At 45.3% G+C, this 17,312-nt stretch overlaps 1 long non-coding RNA gene across 1 annotated transcript in view; it reads left to right on the forward strand.

The window, feature by feature from the left end:
- The window catches only part of LOC140132458 (uncharacterized), a 53,340-nt gene extending 36,698 nt beyond the window's left edge, over positions 1–16,642 (forward strand). Inside the window, exon 2 of the long non-coding RNA XR_011855659.1 lies at positions 16,204–16,642. This is a non-coding gene — a long non-coding RNA (uncharacterized lncRNA). The remainder of the gene's footprint in view (positions 1–16,203) is intronic.
- The last annotated feature ends 670 nt before the right edge of the window (positions 16,643–17,312 follow it).

Below are 17,312 nucleotides of genomic sequence, written 5' to 3' on the forward strand. Positions count from 1 at the left end.
TGCTTCTACTCTATCCTGTTTCTTCTCTATCCCGCTTCTACTCTATCCCACTTCTACTCTATCCCGCTTCTACTCTATCCTGCTTCTTCTCTATCCCGCTTCTACTCTATCCCGCTTCTACTCTATCCTGCTTCTACTCTATCCCGCTTCTACTGTATCCCACTTCTACTCTATCCTTCTTCTACTCTATCTTGCTTCTACTCTATCCCGCTTCTACTCTATCCTGCTTCTACTCTATCCTGCTTCTTCTCTATCCCGCTTCTACTCTATCCGGCTTCTACTATATCCCGCTTCTAATCTATCCTGCTTCTAATCTATCCTGCTTCTACTCTATCCCTCTTCTAATCTATCCTGCTTCTACTCTATCCTGCTTCTACTCTATCCCGCTTCTACTCTATCCCGCTTCTACTGTATCCCGCTTCTATTCTATCCCGCTTCTAATCTATCCTGCTTCTACTCTATCCTGCTTCTACTCTATCCTGCTTCTACTCTATCCTTCTTCTACTCTACCCTGCTTCTACTCTACCCTGCCTCTACTCTATCCCGCTTCTACTCTATCCCGCTTCTACTCTATCCCGCTTCTACTCTATCCTGCTTCTTCTCTATCCCGCTTCTACTCTATCCCGCTTCAACTCCAACCTGCTTCTACTCTATCCCGCTTCTACTGTATCCCGCTTCTAGTCTATCCTTCTTCTACTCTATCCTGCTTCTACTCTATCCCGCTTCTACTCTATCCTGCTTCTATTCTATCCTGCTTCTTCTCTATCCCGCTTCTACTGTATCCAACTTCTACTCTATCCCGCTTCTACTCTATCCCGCTTCCACTCTATCCCGCTTCTAATCTATCCTGCTTCTAATCTATCCTGCTTCTACTCTATCCGGCTTCTACTCTATCCCGCTTCTAATCTATCCTGCTTCTACTCTATCCTTCTTCTACACTATCCTGCTTCTACTCTTTCCTGCTTCTTCTCTATCCCGCTTCTACTCTATCCCGCTTCTACTCTATCCTTCTTCTACTCTATCCCGCTTCTACTTTATCCCGCTTCTAATCTATCCTGCTTCTAATCTATCCCGCTTCTACTCTATCCGGCTTCTACTCTATCCCGCTTCTACTCTATCCTGCTTCTAATCTATCCTGCTTCTACTCTATCCTGCTTCTACTCTATCCTGCTTCTACTCTATCCCGCTTCTACTCTATCCGGCTTCTTCTCTATCCCGCTTCTACTCTATCCTACTTCTACTCTATCCTGCTTCTACTCTATCCCGCTTCTACTCTATCCGGCTTCTACTTTATCCCACTTCTACTCTATCCCGCTTCTAATCTATCCCACTTCTACTCTATCCCGCTTCTAATCTATCCTGCTTCTACTCTATCCGGCTTCTACTCTATCCCACTTCTAATCTATCCTGCTTCTACTCTATCCTGCTTCTACTCTATCCCGCTTCTACTCTATCCCGCTTCTTCTCTATCCCGCTTCTACTCTATCCTACTTCTACTCTTTCCCGCGTCTACTCTATCCTGCTTCTACTCTATCCCACTTCTTCTCTATCCCGCTTCTACTCTATCCAGCTTCTACTCTATCCGGCTTCTACTTTATCCCGCTTCTAATCTATCCTGCTTCTAATCTATCCCGCTTCTACTCTATCCCGCTTCTGATCTATCCTGCTTCTACTCTATCCGGCTTCTACTCTATCCCGCTTCTAATCTATCCTGCTTCTACTCTATCCTGCTTCTACTCTATCCTTCTTCTACTCTATCCTGCTTCTACTCTATCCCGCTTCTACTCTATCCCGCTTCTACTCTATCCTGCTTCTACTCTATCCTGCTTCTACTCTATCCTGCTTCTACTCTATCCCGATTCCACTCTATCCCGCTTCTACTCTATCCCGCTTCTACTCTATCCCGCTTCTACTCTATCCCGCTTCTACTCTATCCTTCTTCTACTCTATCCTGCTTCTACTCTATCCTGCTTCTTCTCTATCCCGCTTCTACTCTATCCTACTTCTACTCTATCCCGCTTCTACTCTATCCCGCTTCTACTCTATCCCGCTTCTACTTTATCCCGCTTCTAATCTATCCTGCTTCTAATCTATCCTGCTTCTACTCTATCCCGCTTCTAATCTATCCTGATTCTACTCTATCCGGCTTCTACTCTATCCCACTTCTACTCTATCCTGCTTCTACTCTATCCCGCTTCTACTCTATCCTGCTTCTACTCTATCCCGCTTTTACTCTATCCTGCTTCTACTCTATCCCGCTTCTACTCTATCCTGCTTCTACTCTATCCTGCTTCTACCCTATCCTGCTTCTACTCTATCCCGCTTCTACTCTATCCCGCTTCTACTCTATCCCGCTTCTAATCTATCCCACTTCTACTCTATCCCGCTTCCACTCTATCCTGCTTCTACTTCTACTCTATCCCGCTTCCACTCTATCCTGTTTCTACTCTATCCCACTTCTACTCTATCCCGCTACTACTCTATCCTGCTTCTTCTCTATCCCACTTCTACTCTATCCTGCTTCTACTCTATCCCGCTTCTACTCTAGCCTGCTTCTACTCTATCCCGCTTCTACTGTATCCCACTTCTACTCTATCCTTCTTCTACTCTATCCTGCTTCTACTCTATCCCGCTTCTACTCTATCCCGCTTCTACTCTATCCCGCTTCTACTCTATCCCGCTTCTACTCTATCTTGCTTCTTCTCTATCTTGCTTCTTCTCTATCCTGCTTCTACTCTATCCTACTTCTACTCTATCCCGCTTCTACTCTATCCCGCTTCTACTCTATCCGGCTTCTACTCTATCCCGCTTCTAATCTATCCTGCTTCTAATCTATCCTGCTTCTACTCTATCCCGCTTCTAATCTATCCCGCTTCTACTCTATCCTGCTTCTACTCTATCCCGCTTCTACTCTATCCCGCTTCTACTCTATCCCGCTTCTACTCTATCCTACTTCTATTTTATCCCGCTTCTACTCTATCCCGCTTCTACTCTATCCGGCTTCTACTCTATCCCGCTTCTAATCTATCCTGCTTCTAATCTATCCTGCTTCTACTCTATCCCGCTTCTGATCTATCCCGCTTCTACTCTATCCTGCTTCTACTCTATCCCGCTTCTACTCTATCCCGCTTCTACTCTATCCCGCTTCTACTCTATCCTACTTCTATTTTATCCCGCTTCTAATCTATCCTGCTTCTAATCTATCCTGCTTCTACTCTATCCCGCTTCTAATCTATCCCGCTTCTACTCTATCCTGCTTCTACTCTATCCCGCTTCTACTCTATCCCGCTTCTACTCTATCCCGCTTCTACTCTATCCTACTTCTATTTTATCCCGCTTCTACTCTATCCCGCTTCTACTCTATCCGGCTTCTACTCTATCCCGCTTCTAATCTATCCTGCTTCTAATCTATCCTGCTTCTACTCTATCCCGCTTCTAATCTATCCCGCTTCTACTCTATCCTGCTTCTACTCTATCCCGCTTCTACTCTATCCCGCTTCTACTCTATCCCGCTTCTACTCTATCCTACTTCTATTTTATCCCGCTTCTACTCTATCCCGCTTCTACTCTATCCTACTTCTACTCTATCCTGCTTCTATTCTATCCCGCTTCTACTTTATCCCGCTTCTACTCTATCCTGCTTCTACTCTATCCCGCTTCTTCCCTCATCTCATTTCCACTGTATCTTGATTGTACTCTATCCCCCTTCTTCTCTATCCCCCTTCTTCTCTATCCCGCTTCTACTGTATCCCGCTTCTACTCTATCCTGCTTCTACCCTATCTCATTTCCACTGTATCTTGATTCTACTCTATCCCTCTTCATGACTTCATCATTTACTTTTATTTAAAAAACCTCATTACAGTAATGAATTCCTAGACATCCCGTTACTGTACAATGAGTGAAAATAAATGTTCCTTTTCTACCCAAGTTACTTCCACTTGGCTGGGAGCATGGGGGATGTACAAATCCTTGGAAAGCGCTGGACCCTTAATCCATGTTTAATGCATGAGCTGGTTTGTTTAGACTATCGGTTCTGGCAGCGGGTTTCGGGCCAGGCGTCCATCATGTTTCAGTCCAGCGTTAATTATAGGCTGGAGTTCAGTCATCAATCGTATTAGTCAAACAAAGTCGTGAGTGACGGAACTGAGCCGCTCTCATCAATGGGAGAGGAATAGCTCAGCAGCCATGTAATGGGATAGGGGGAACACTGCAACGCTGCAACGTACGATGGAATATTCATGAGCGCCGCGACTACTGTGCCGACACTGTATGGGCTTTGTTACAGGAATGAAACCTCTGACAACGTGTTGATATAGTCCTGGGAAATTCTGAGTATCAAAGGTGGATTTGATTAGAAGCTTTACCTTTTATTTTTATAAAAAAATTATATTTTTTGTAGTTGCTTTTAGGATGGACTCTTAAAGGGGTGGTCACATCTGGACTCAATGGGGGTAATTTACTAAGTTACCCGAATATTTCCGATTTGCGCCGATTCTCCCTGAATTGCCCCGGGATTTTGGCGCATGCGATCAGATTGTGGCGCATCGGCGCTGGCATGCACGCAACGGAAATCGTGGGGCGTGGCCGAACAAAAACCCGATGGATACGGAAAAACCGCCGCATTTAAAACATAAAATCTGTCTCGGAACTTGCACTTACCTTCACTCAGCCCGAACCGGTGAACTCCAGTGCATTCCGATGCTTTTCAGCACAGCAGCGCCACCTGGTGGACGGCGGAGGAAGTACCTTAATGAATCCCGGCCGGACCTGAATCCACCGCAGAGAACGCACCGCTGGATCGCGAACGGACCGGGTAAGTAAATCTGACCCACTATAGTTATAACCAAGAATATTATTTGTTCATGGATTTTTACCTGGGAACCCCACTATCCATTTGTTATCCATTCAATGCTCCGGGACATCTAATACTTTGGATCTTGTATGGGTTCTGTATTTTGTTTAGTGGAATATGAGTTTGGTATTTGTTCAGGGGTCTATCTAGTCCCCTACTTAAGAACACCCGACTTACACATGACCCCTAGTTACAAACGGACCTCTGGTAATTGGTAATTTACAGTACTTTATCCTTAGGCTACAATAATCAGCTATAACAGTTATCACAGGTATCTGCATATAACATTTTTAAAATCCGATTGTCACCGGGACCAAAAAAATTCTGTCTGGAGTTACAATTATTCTGTTATCCTTAGTATATTTAAGAATTTTGTCTTTGTGGGAATACTCCTTTAAGCATCATAAATCCTTCAACCTTACTCTGTGCACTAAGATTTATGACATGTAGATTTTTGGAGGCTGATGGGATCTTGTGAGCTTCTGTAAGGTACTGATTGGGCATGAGGAAAAGTATTTTGGAGGTGTCAGACAAAATTTTTGCCCTCTGCCCCATGAGTCTTTAGTTGCATCTCTGTTTTAGGGTTTCTCTGGGCTCTGCACTTGATTACAGGTCTTATTTGGGTCTATATTTGTTTGGGGCTCCTATATAGATTCTCTCCCTGTTTCAGTGTCTTATCTGGGGTCAGTATTTGTTTCAGAGTCCTATATCAGGGCCTGTACTTTTTTTAGGCTACATGGTTTGGGGTCTGGTCTGGGGTCTTTGATTTGTGATTTTTTTTTTTCCAAAAAGAGGAATCTACCATGAATCTATCAATTTAGGGGTCTTATCCGTTTTCGGTTATATATTGTTTTATAGGTTTGGTCTAATGTTTGTATTTGTTTTAGGGTAAAATACCTTATATGTAATATTTGTGCAAATTATTTTGGATGTGGGTGTGTCCTACATAAATGGGTGGGGCCTATGTAAAAAATTAATTAAAGAAAAGGAATTTAACTCTACAAACATGATTGAAGTAACGGTTATCGCACTTCTAAAGCTGAAATGTGATGTTTTTTGGGTAGCGGGTAACAGAGCGTCTCTTTCACATCTCCCCCGGAGAGGAGTAGTAGTAACACCTCCGTGCTGGATCCTGTAACATCTCCTCACAATTTCCTTCCTGAATTAATCTCGGCTCAGGTGAACCCCCTGGGGAATTATTAATACACTCATTAGGTTGTGAGGAAGGTTTGCAGGTCCTGAATAAGTGAATGTGGAGGCCAAGGGGAAAAGTTCACGGCTCACAATAGGTCGTAGCGAGAGGAAACGTGTGGCCCCTGTGATTGAAGCTGATTGCTCTACACGGGCTGTGAAAGGAGCCATTACATCTGTAATAATCACTCTCCACCACACAACACATCAATAAGACCCCAACAACGAGGGGAACAGCGCGGCCTCCATCTACATCAGAGAGAAAGAACCGATACTTCACATCTTGTATCACCAGCACTGGATCCAAAATGACCCCCATTATAACTGGAAAACCCTAAAAATGACACCACTTAGGAGATGATGACATTTGCTTTATGTCTCTCTCATATCTACATCATATCTCATATCTATCTCATATCTATCTCTCTATGGGGGACATTAATCATCGGGGGTCTCAGGTTCGCCTATTTTTGCGCCTGGTTTGCTCTTCTTTTTGGCTCCTGATCTATGATGGATCTGGTTCTGCCTTAGTAAATGCACTTTGGAATTGTCGCATGTCCGATTCATTTGCGCCTAAATTTGGCGCAATTGTTAGATCTCATTTGTGAGCAATAATGAAAGGAGACTGAGAAAATGTGACAGAACGTTCAGGGCTTCATCTCTGCTCAAAGAACTATCATTGTGATGTAACTGCAGGGACTAAAAGTTACAGAGATGTAAAAAAAAAAAAAATTCTTGCTGAAATGAGTCTTTGCCTTTTTTATTATAATTTACATGAAATGGAGACTAATAATATTCTCAGATCTGTACAATAAGACAATAATCACTCCCAGAGATGATCCCATAGACAATGATGAAGTCGTTACTGGAGAAATTTTACATTTTAAAACTGCTCCAAAGTATTTTCCATGTTGCAAAGAGGGAATTTCTCATTTTGGAACCTAAAATTTGTTTTTAGTAATGAAAAGTGATTTTTTTTTTAAGTACACCTGCTCAGAGGAGGAGCATTTTTGCGCCTTTTTTGCGCCTTTTTAGGCGCAAATTTGTGGTAGATCCTGTGCAAACATCTGGACTCCAAACCACTAAGTGCCGAACTTTGCCGTGCGCCAGAAAATGGGGCAAAAATGCGCCAAATCAACGAGATTTTTGCGCCAAAAAACGCTCAAAACAGTCTAACAGACTATGATTAATGTCCCTCCTTATATATTGGGAAAGTGTGTGTGTGGGGGGAATATATATCCCGTCTTGTACGTCCGAATTCTGCCGTATAAGCAGTGACTCAGTTGCATGAATTACGACGACTCCGCCCTCCGAACCGATTTTGCGTTGCTGGTGGTTCGGGTACATTTTAGTACTGAGCACAATGGGCCACATTTATTATACGCTGACGCTAATTGCGCCATCTTATGACGCTGACCCTGGAACCCACTGGATTTATTGGGAGCACAGAACCCAGCCAGCCGGTAGCGCAGCCATGCACCTTGCCGCCGGAGCTCACAATTGCGCCATAGAATTTCGACTAAACCGCGGCTTGCCTGCCAGTTTTCAGATATATGAGACGTGCAGCCCAATGACCCCAGCATCTGCGCCTACTCTGCTCTGTAGAGGCCGGCAGGGGCTACCTACCTACCTATCCATGGAATCTATCTAGCTATCTATGTATCCATCTCTTATCTACCTGTGTATCTTCTATTTTTCATCCTCTGTCCTATGTGATATGAAGAAGCTGCAGTAATACCGTACATGAAATTGACGTGTAAACGTTCCCGCAGTTTTACCGTCTCTATGATGAAACCTCAAAAGTAACAAAAGAGATAGAAATTCCGAGCAGATGCAGCCGAGTTCTCCTGTAAGGTTCTGTCATCGCTGAGGCTGGGAGAGAGCGGGGAGTGAGGGATATGTGCCGGGGATGGATGGATCGCATGTGATTACCTTGTGTAGGTCTTCCCCCAGTGCGGCTCATACATGATTATTACCATCTGCTCGGAGCTCCACTCGGTGAACTCTCAGGATGCAGAATGTGACGCGTCTCTGCATGTGGTCTACTGAAATTCATTATCCGCCTTACAATTAGAGGTCAGTAATTCATCCTGAGCAGTGTTGTAAGAATATCGTATGATGTCCAGCGCGCTCTGGCTGTGATATAGGACGTGACGTCTACAAGGGCTCCTGTGTAGTAAAGGTCAGGGGGTGAGCTGAAGGGGGCGCCACTGAGGTCCTGGCACCCAAATCATCAGAAAACCATCATTAAAACTCTTAGTAGTGATACTAATGCATTGTATGGAGCTGTTACACAACATATGGTGATATTTTGCAAGTACTGAAGTTTGTATGATCTGAGCACTGTATGTTAGTATTATATGAGCTCAGTATGTTGGTATTACCTTAGTATTGTATTTTGGTTTTATATGAGTACTGTATGTTGGTATTACCGGAGCAATGTATGTTGGTATTATATGAGTACTGTATGTTGGTATTATATGAGTACTGTATGTTGGTATTATATGTGTTCTGTATGTTGGTATTACATGAATACTGTATGTTGGTATTATATGTGTTCTGTATGTTGGTATTATATGTGTTCTGTATGCTGGTATTACATGAGCACTGTATGTTGGTATTATATGTGTTTGTATGTTGGTATTACATGAATACTGCATGTTGGTATTATATGTGTTCTGTATGCTGGTATTACATGAGCACTGTATGTTGGTATTATATGAGCACAGTATATTGGTTTTATATAAGAACTGTATGTTGATATTATATATATACTGTATGTTGATATTATATGAGTACTGTATGTTGGTATTTTATGAGCACAGTATATTGGTTTTATATAAGAACTGTATGTTGATATTATATATATACTGTATGTTGGTATTATACACTCACCGGCCACTTTATTAGGTACACCATGCTAGTAACGGGTTGGACCCCCTTTTGCCTTCAGAACTGCCTCAATTCTTCGTGGCATAGATACAACAAGGTGCTGGAAGCTCCTCAGAGATTTTGGGCCATATTGACATGATGGCATCACACAGTTGCCGCAGATTTGTCGGCTGCACATCCATGATGCGAATCTCCCGTTCCACCACATCCCAAAGATGCTCTATTGGATTGAGATCTGGTGACTGTGGAGCCATTTGTGTCCAGTGACCTCATTGTCATGTTCAAGAAACCAGTCTGAGATGATTCCAGCTTTATGACATGGCGCATTATCCTGCTGAAAGTAGCCATCAGATGTTACAGGGTACATTGTGCTCATAAAGGGATGGACATGGGCAGCAACAATACTCAGGTAGGCTGTGGCGTTGTACCAAGGGGCCCAAAGAGTGCCAAGAAAATATTCCCCACACCATGACACCACCACCACCAGCCTGACCCGGTGATACAAGGCAGGATGGATCCATGCTTTCATGTTGTTGACGCTAAATTCTGACCCTACCATCCGAATGTCGCAGCAGAAATCGAGACTCATCAGGCCAGGCAACGTTTTTCCAATCTTCTACTTTCCAATTTCGATGAGCTTGTGCAAATTGTAGCCTCAGTTTCCTGTTCTTAGCTGAAAGGAGTGGCACCCGGTGTGGTCTTCTGCTGCTGTAGCCCATCTGCCTCAAAGTTCGACGTACTGTGCGTTCAGAGATGCTCTTCTGCCTACCTTGGTTGTAACGGGTGGTGATTTGAGTCACTGTTGCCTTTCTATCAGCTCGAACCAGTCTGCCCATTCTCCTCTGACCTCTGGCATCACAAAAAGGCATTTCCGCCCACAGAACTGCCGCTCACTGGATGTTTTTTCTTTTTCGGACCATTCTCTGTAAACCCTAGAGATGGTTGTGCGTGAAAATCCCAGTAGATCAGCAGTTTCTGAAATACTCAGACCAGCCCTTCTGGCACCAACAACCATGCCACGTTCAAAGGCCTCAAATCACCTTTCTTCCCCATACTGATGCTCGGGAGAACTGCAGGAGATTGTCTTGACCATGTCTACATGCCTAAATGCACTGAGTTGCCGCCATGTGATTGGCTGATTAGAAATTAAGTGTTAACGAGCAGTTGGACAGGTGTACCTAATAAAGTGGCCGGTGAGTGTATGTGTTCTGTATGTTGGTATTACCTTAGCACTTCAGTGAATCTAAAAGCCAAGTGTAATTGTCAAACTCAGACAAAAAAAGACCCCAAATCATAGAACAACCCAGAATATGTATGAAGATGTATTATGTATATTACCGCACTATGAAGCCTCATGACATCAGGACAAAGAAGCTGCTATATAGCGGCAGCAGCTGTTACCACCATCCCAGAGCTGCAATATCCATAATGAATGGATGACATGTAACATCATAACAAGCCTAAAATATGTGCCCCCCCATCATAATCACTGAGCCTCATTCCTCTCCAATTAGATTTGGTATGTATAACTAAAGACATGATGTACTGATGACATGGAGGGGATGATTCTTACATCTTTATTACTGACAATTGCTGGATATTAGGAACCGTGAGTGAAAAGAGACAGAGCACTTACTATGGATACACGGCCTAACAATCAGGGAAGGTATCACTACCCGGGGGACATAGACGGTGGTCAGACCTCAGCAGGATCTGTAGTTTGGGGGCTTAGGGTTGGTGATGATCAGACATAGACACACAGCGTGGCCCAAAATCCACATACACATAGCATACTATACAATGTACAGAATAATATGTATATAATGGTGAACATCCATACTTTAGTGTCAGGTGAGATGACGGAGGCCACTTGACACTACAGGCCCCATAGCGGCTGCTATGGCTGCTTCTGCTGCAGTTACACCCCTGTGACAGGTAAGCTAACCCACAGTCAGGGCCGGATTATAGGCGGGGCTCCCGGGGCTCGAGCCCCGGGGCCCCCACCATCTTGCCCCCCCTTGGGGCCCCCACCAGATCGCACCTCCTGTGCGCCCGCGCCGCCCGCCTGAGATGCCCGCTGGAGGAGCCGCCCGCCCCCCTTGGCATGAGTGTTACTAACTCCTCCTCAACGGCCGCCATCTCCCCCCGGCACAGTTGACACCGCCTCCGGGCCCGCCCCAGCACAGGTGACACCGCCTAAACCCTGCCACAGGTGACTCTGCGCTCGCCTCTCTGCCCGCCCCCCCAGAACAGATGACCGCCTCTCGGCCCGCCCATCCCCCGGCATGCATGGCCGAGCTACCAACCCGCCCCCTCCACCCCCCCGCTAGAACAAGCACCCGCCGCGCACCCCCGCTAGAACAAGCACCCGCTGCGCACCCCCGCCCCCCCTCCACCCCCTAGAACAAGCACCCGCCGCGCACCCCCCCCCTCCGCCCCCGCTAGAACAAGCAACCGCCGCGCACCCCGCCCCCCGCTAGAACTAGCACCCGCCGCGCACCCCCCCTCCGCCCCCCCGCTAGAACAAGCACCCGCCGCGTTCCCCCCCCTCTGCCCCCCGCTAGAACAAGCACCCGCGCGCACCCCCCCTCCGCCCCCCGCTATAACAAGCACCCGCCGCCCCCCTACCCGGCCGGACAAGCAACCCCCCCTCCGCTCGAACAAGCACCCACCGACCCCCTCCCCGGCCGAACAAGCAACCGAAAGACCCACCCGCACGAACAAGCACCCTAAAAGGTAAGTATATACATATCAATTTATCTGTGTGTATATATGTATATAGTGTATATATGTATATACAGGGCATATGTGTATATACAGGGCATATGTGTATATACAGGGCATATGTGTATATATGTATATACTGTGTATATATGTATCTACTGTGTATATATGCATCTACTGTGTATGTGTGTATATACTGTGTATGTGTGTATATACTGTGTATGTGTATATATGTATCTACTGTGTATGTGTATATGTGTATATACTGTTTATTTATGTGTATATACTGTGTATATTGGTATATATGCATTTACCGTGTATAAATATATATACTGTGTATATGGGTATATATGCATCTACCGTGTATAAATATATATACTGTGTATATGGGTATATATGCATCTTCCGTGTATAAATATATATACTGTGTATATGGGTATATATGCATCTACCGTGTATAAATATATATACTGTGTATATGGGTATATATGCATCTACCGTGTATAGGTGTATATACTGTATTTATACATGCATATATTTATATAAGCATATATGTGTGTATATTTAAATATATATATATATATATATATATATATATATATATATATATATATATATATATATATTACTGGGAATATGGTATGTATATGCTCTATATACTTTATGTGTGTGTATATGCTATATGTGTGTATATACTTTATGAGTTTATATATACTCTGTGTATAAATGTACCGTATTTTCCCGGGCCATTAGGCGCACCGGAATATAAGGCGCAACAGTCCGATGCGCCTTATATATGTAAAAATTCCATATATAAGGCGCATCGGACTATAAGGCGCAGGGTCGGGGGCGTGGCGGAGGTCCGGGGGTGGAGCGGAGACGGGACGCGACGCCGAGAAGAGACACGGAACGCGGGGAAGGGGAGGTGGAGAATGGAATACTTACATAGGTCCCCGCTACCGGAGACAGCAGATCTCCAGCGGGAACTGCAGACCACGCGGCAGAAGTTGTTCGTGCCGCGTGGTCTGCAGTTCCCGCTGGAGATCTGCTGTCTCCGGTAGCGGGGACCTATGTAAGTAGGGTCCGCTGCCCTCATATAGGGCGCACCGGACTATAAGGCGCACTTTGGATTTCCAAGGAAATCCAAGGCTTTTAAGTGCGCCTTATAGTCCGGAAAATACGGTATATGAGTGCATAAATGTGTGTATAAGTGTATACTTGTGTTTGTATATATGGGCGCAAGTATACGAGTGTAGAACTTTATTTGTGTGTATATAAGTATATAAAGGTGTGTATATATCAGTGTGTAATTGTATAAACATGTCTGTATAAGGGAACATGTATGGGGGACGTATATCTGGCCGCAAATTTGCTACCTGATACACTTCCCTCATAGGCATCTATAGTGCTTTGGTATGGTGAGCACAACGAGTACTCACTGTTTCGTGCTGCGGCCGCAAAAGAAATAGAGCGTGCTCTATGTATGGCCGTAAGAACGACCATGCAGCTCTATTCTCTATGGAGACGGGAGGGGTGAGCTGCGATCTTCTCTCCACAATGCCCGACGTGTGCCTGCCAGGCTATAGTCAGCGGTGTTACTGAGGGGGAGGCAGCTGTATGTAGCTGTGTTACTGAGGGCGAGGCGGCTGTATGTAGCTGTGTTACTGGGGCCAAGGTGGCTGTGTGTAGCTGTGTTACTGGGGATGAGGCGGCTGTATGTAGCTGTGTTACTGGGGATGAGGCGGTTGTATGTAGCGGTGTTACTGGGGACGAGGCGGCTGTATGTAGCTGTGTTACTGGGGGTGAGGCGGTTGTATGTAGCGGTGTTACTGGGGACGAGGCGGCTGTATGTAGCTGTGTTACTGGGGATGAGGCGGCTGTATGTAGCTGTGTTACTGGGGGTGAGGCGGCTGTATGTAGCTGTGTTACTGGGGCGAGGCGGCTGTATGTAGCTGTGTTACTGGGGATGAGGCGGCTGTGTGTAGATGTGTTACTGGGGGTGAGGCGGCTGTATGTAGCTGTGTTACTGGGGGTGAGGCGGCTGTATGTAGCTGTGTTACTGGGGGCGAGGCGGCTGTATGTAGCTGTGTTACTGGGGGTGAGGCGGCTGTATGTAGCTGTGTTACTGGGGATGAAGCGGCTGTATGTAGCTTTGTTACTGGGGTGAGGCGGCTGTATGTAGCTTTGTTACTGGGGTGAGGCAGCTGTATGTAGCGGTGTTACTGGGGACGAGGCGGCTGTATGTAGCTGTGTTACTGGGGTGAGGCGGCTGTATGTAGCTGTGTTACTGGGGTGAGGCGGCTGTATGTAGCTGTGTTACTGGGGGTGAGGCGGCTGTATGTAGCTGTGTGACTGGGGGTGAGGCGGCTGTATGTAGCTGTGTTACTGGGGGTGAGGCGGCTGTATGTAGCTGTGTTACTGGGGGTGAGGCGGCTGTATGTAGCTGTGTTACTGGGGGTGAGGCGGCTGTATGTAGCTGTGTTACTGGGGGTGAGGCGGCTGTATGTAGCTGTGTGACTGGGGGTGAGGCGGCTGTATGTAGCTGTGTTACTGGGGATGAGGCGGCTGTATGTAGCTGTGTTACAGCTGGGATAGTGGAAAGGAAGCAGGATGACGTGTGTGTACGCTATACTCAGTGGGGGCCTCCACCAGATTTTGCGCCCAGGGGCCCCCACCAACCTTAATCCGGCCCTGCCCACAGTGACTAGCCATTTATTTTACAACTGCTATTATACAGAAGTACAACAACTATCCCTATATTGTTCCTCCCCATGCCTGTAAAGTTCCAGAGTCCATTCATAAAGTTGGCTCACCATCTATGTTAATGATCCCATGTGAGTCCGATCTTCGTCTTTCCTTTGAGTCCGGCATAAACATTTCTTTGTGAACACCCAAGGCAGCAGCTAATTCCCCCTTCCATCAGTAATAAGAGAGACATTGGCTGTGTGACCTGCTGGTGCACGGCTCCTTATATCCCTGGTCATGTGATTTCACACAGGTGCACGGCTCATTCTATGCCTGGTCATGTGATGTCACACAGGTGCACGGCTCGTTATATCCCTGGTCATGTGATGTCACACAGGTGCACGGCTCATCATATACCTTGTCATGTGATGTCACACAGGTGCACGGCTCATTATATCCCTGGTCATGTGATGTCACACAGGTGCACGGCTCGTTATATCCCTGGTCATGTGATTTCACACAGGTGCACGGCTTATTATATCCCTGGTCATGTGATGTCACACAGGTGCATGGCTTATTATATCCCTGGTCATGTGATATTACACAGGTGCATGACTCCAGATATCCCTGGACATGTGATGTCACAGAGGTGCACAGCTCATTATATCCCTGGTCATTTGATTTCACACCGGTGCACAGAGCATTATATGTCTGGTCATGTGATGTCACACAGGTGCACGGCTGGTTATATCCCTGGTTATGTGATGTCATACAGGTGCACGGCTGGTTATATCCCTGGTTATGTGATGTCATACAGGTGCACGGCTGGTTATATCCCTGGTTATGTGATGTCACACAGGTGCATGGCTCATTATATCCCTGGTCATGTGATGTCATACAGGTGCACAGCTCATTATATCCCTGGTCATTTGATTTCACACCGGTGCACAGAGCATTATATGTCTGGTCATGTGATGTCACACAGGTGCACGGCTGGTTATATCCCTGGTTATGTGATGTCATACAGGTGCACGGCTGGTTATATCCCTGGTTATGTGATGTCATACAGGTGCACGGCTGGTTATATCCCTGGTTATGTGATGTCATACAGGTGCACGGCTGGTTATATCCCTGGTCATGTGATATCACACAGGTGCATGGCTCATTATATCCCTGCTCATGTGATGTCACACAGGTGCATGACTTGTTATAATATACAGATCTAATTACTCTTTGTGATACTAACAAGCCATGCAGTTTTTTGTCCAAAGAAGTAAACATAGAAGCTTTGTATAGAATAGAAAGTAACTGATACAGAAAGTATATCAGAAAAGTGTACAACTTTTCATCTCATAAGCAATAACATAGATTTGTTGAAATGGGAATACCCTTTTAAGCAGTCCTACTTTTGTACTGTGTGCAGACCCTCTGTGCCTCTTTCCCTACATCTCTGAGACCTGCTGAATAGGAGGAGCTGCAGCAGTAGAGTTATGACTCATCCTGCTCCCTTATCCCAGGAAGGACTGTGAGAAGATAGAGAGAGAGGGGATGACATGAGATGGATGTCCTGGAGTAGAGACGGCAGTGGTGTGTTTATGCAGAGGGCAGCATGAGGAGAACAGGGAAAGCTGAAGCTCTAAAAGGAGGCAAAGACACACATACATGTCTAATAAAAGAGATTTATTGAAAAGTGGCCAACCCCTTTAATCTGTAATCCGCTTTAATTGATGTTTTATCTGATGGAAATAGGAGATCTTACTCCTTCCCATCCCTTTACAAAAGATCAAAAAGTTAAACTCATACACAATTTTTTGTATGTCATGAAAGTCTCCTAATTTTGTTATGTTCCGCTCAACAGATGAAAGTCCTTGACGGTAAGAAGAGCCGGTTACACCGGAGGAGTATGTGGTGGACGACCTGTGCGGGAAAGTGGAGATCCCAATCTTCCACATCTTTATGTAACATTTATACACTGAAAACCTCTACAAAGTGCAACAAGTGAGGAACAGCAACACCGTGAAGAGCTAAAGCAACAAGGAGCCGAGCTAAGAAAACACATCGGAGCTCGGCTTTGATCTGAGCTTTAAGAAACCATTATGTTTGAAGAATGGCGTGGAGAGAAAAATGTAGTCAGCTGGAGAAAGTGTGAAAAACATGTGATAAAACATCAACATTTCACAGCAGAAAAACTTCACATCAAATTAGGAAATTCCTAGGAAATATCTATCTATCATCTATCCTTCTATTATTCTATTTATGGCAATTTGCATTAAATCTGCAGCAAAGTCACACATGGATGACGGCTTATTTGTATAGGAGTCATGTTTTTATTTAAAGGGGAGGTCTAAGATATTATTTTTTTTCTTCTGGCTTTGGGTGGTGTTAGAAAAAACTAATAGGGTACTTTCTTCTTCACTCCAGCGCGGGGCTTTGTATTACTGATGTTGGTATAGAGGGGCTCAGCAGTTACATCCCAATGACAGCTAGCGGCTAAGGACTGCAGCGGGTGTGACCTGCTGACCAGACCAAACAGATAGCAGGTGAGAGGTTGGGTCTAAGGTAAGTAAATCATGGTTGAAATAACTATTGAACACTTTACCAAAGTAAATATGTTACTAAAGGTGCTATTGACGCGGAAAGATCACCAGATTCTTTGAACAACCGAGCCACTCCTTACCGATAAAGAAATCAAACTATAGATGTCCTTGAATTATTATACATTGTATATAAAAATAAGAAGTTACACAGGAAAAAAGTATTGAACACACGAAGAAAGAAAGATGCAAAAAGCCAAGGAAAGTCATGACACTGGCTGGAAACTATCAGTAATTAGAATGCAATCTGTGTTCAATTTAAGGTAATAGGGTCAGATTTACCCAGTCCAGCGGAGCGTCCTCCGATGCTGATTCGGGTTCTACCGGGATTCACTAAGGTTGTGCGCTCGATGTCCACTAGGTGTCACTGCTG

Source organism: Engystomops pustulosus, chromosome 5 (genome assembly GCF_040894005.1).
Source record: "Engystomops pustulosus chromosome 5, aEngPut4.maternal, whole genome shotgun sequence".
In the NCBI taxonomy this organism is placed as follows: Eukaryota; Metazoa; Chordata; class Amphibia; order Anura; family Leptodactylidae; genus Engystomops; species Engystomops pustulosus.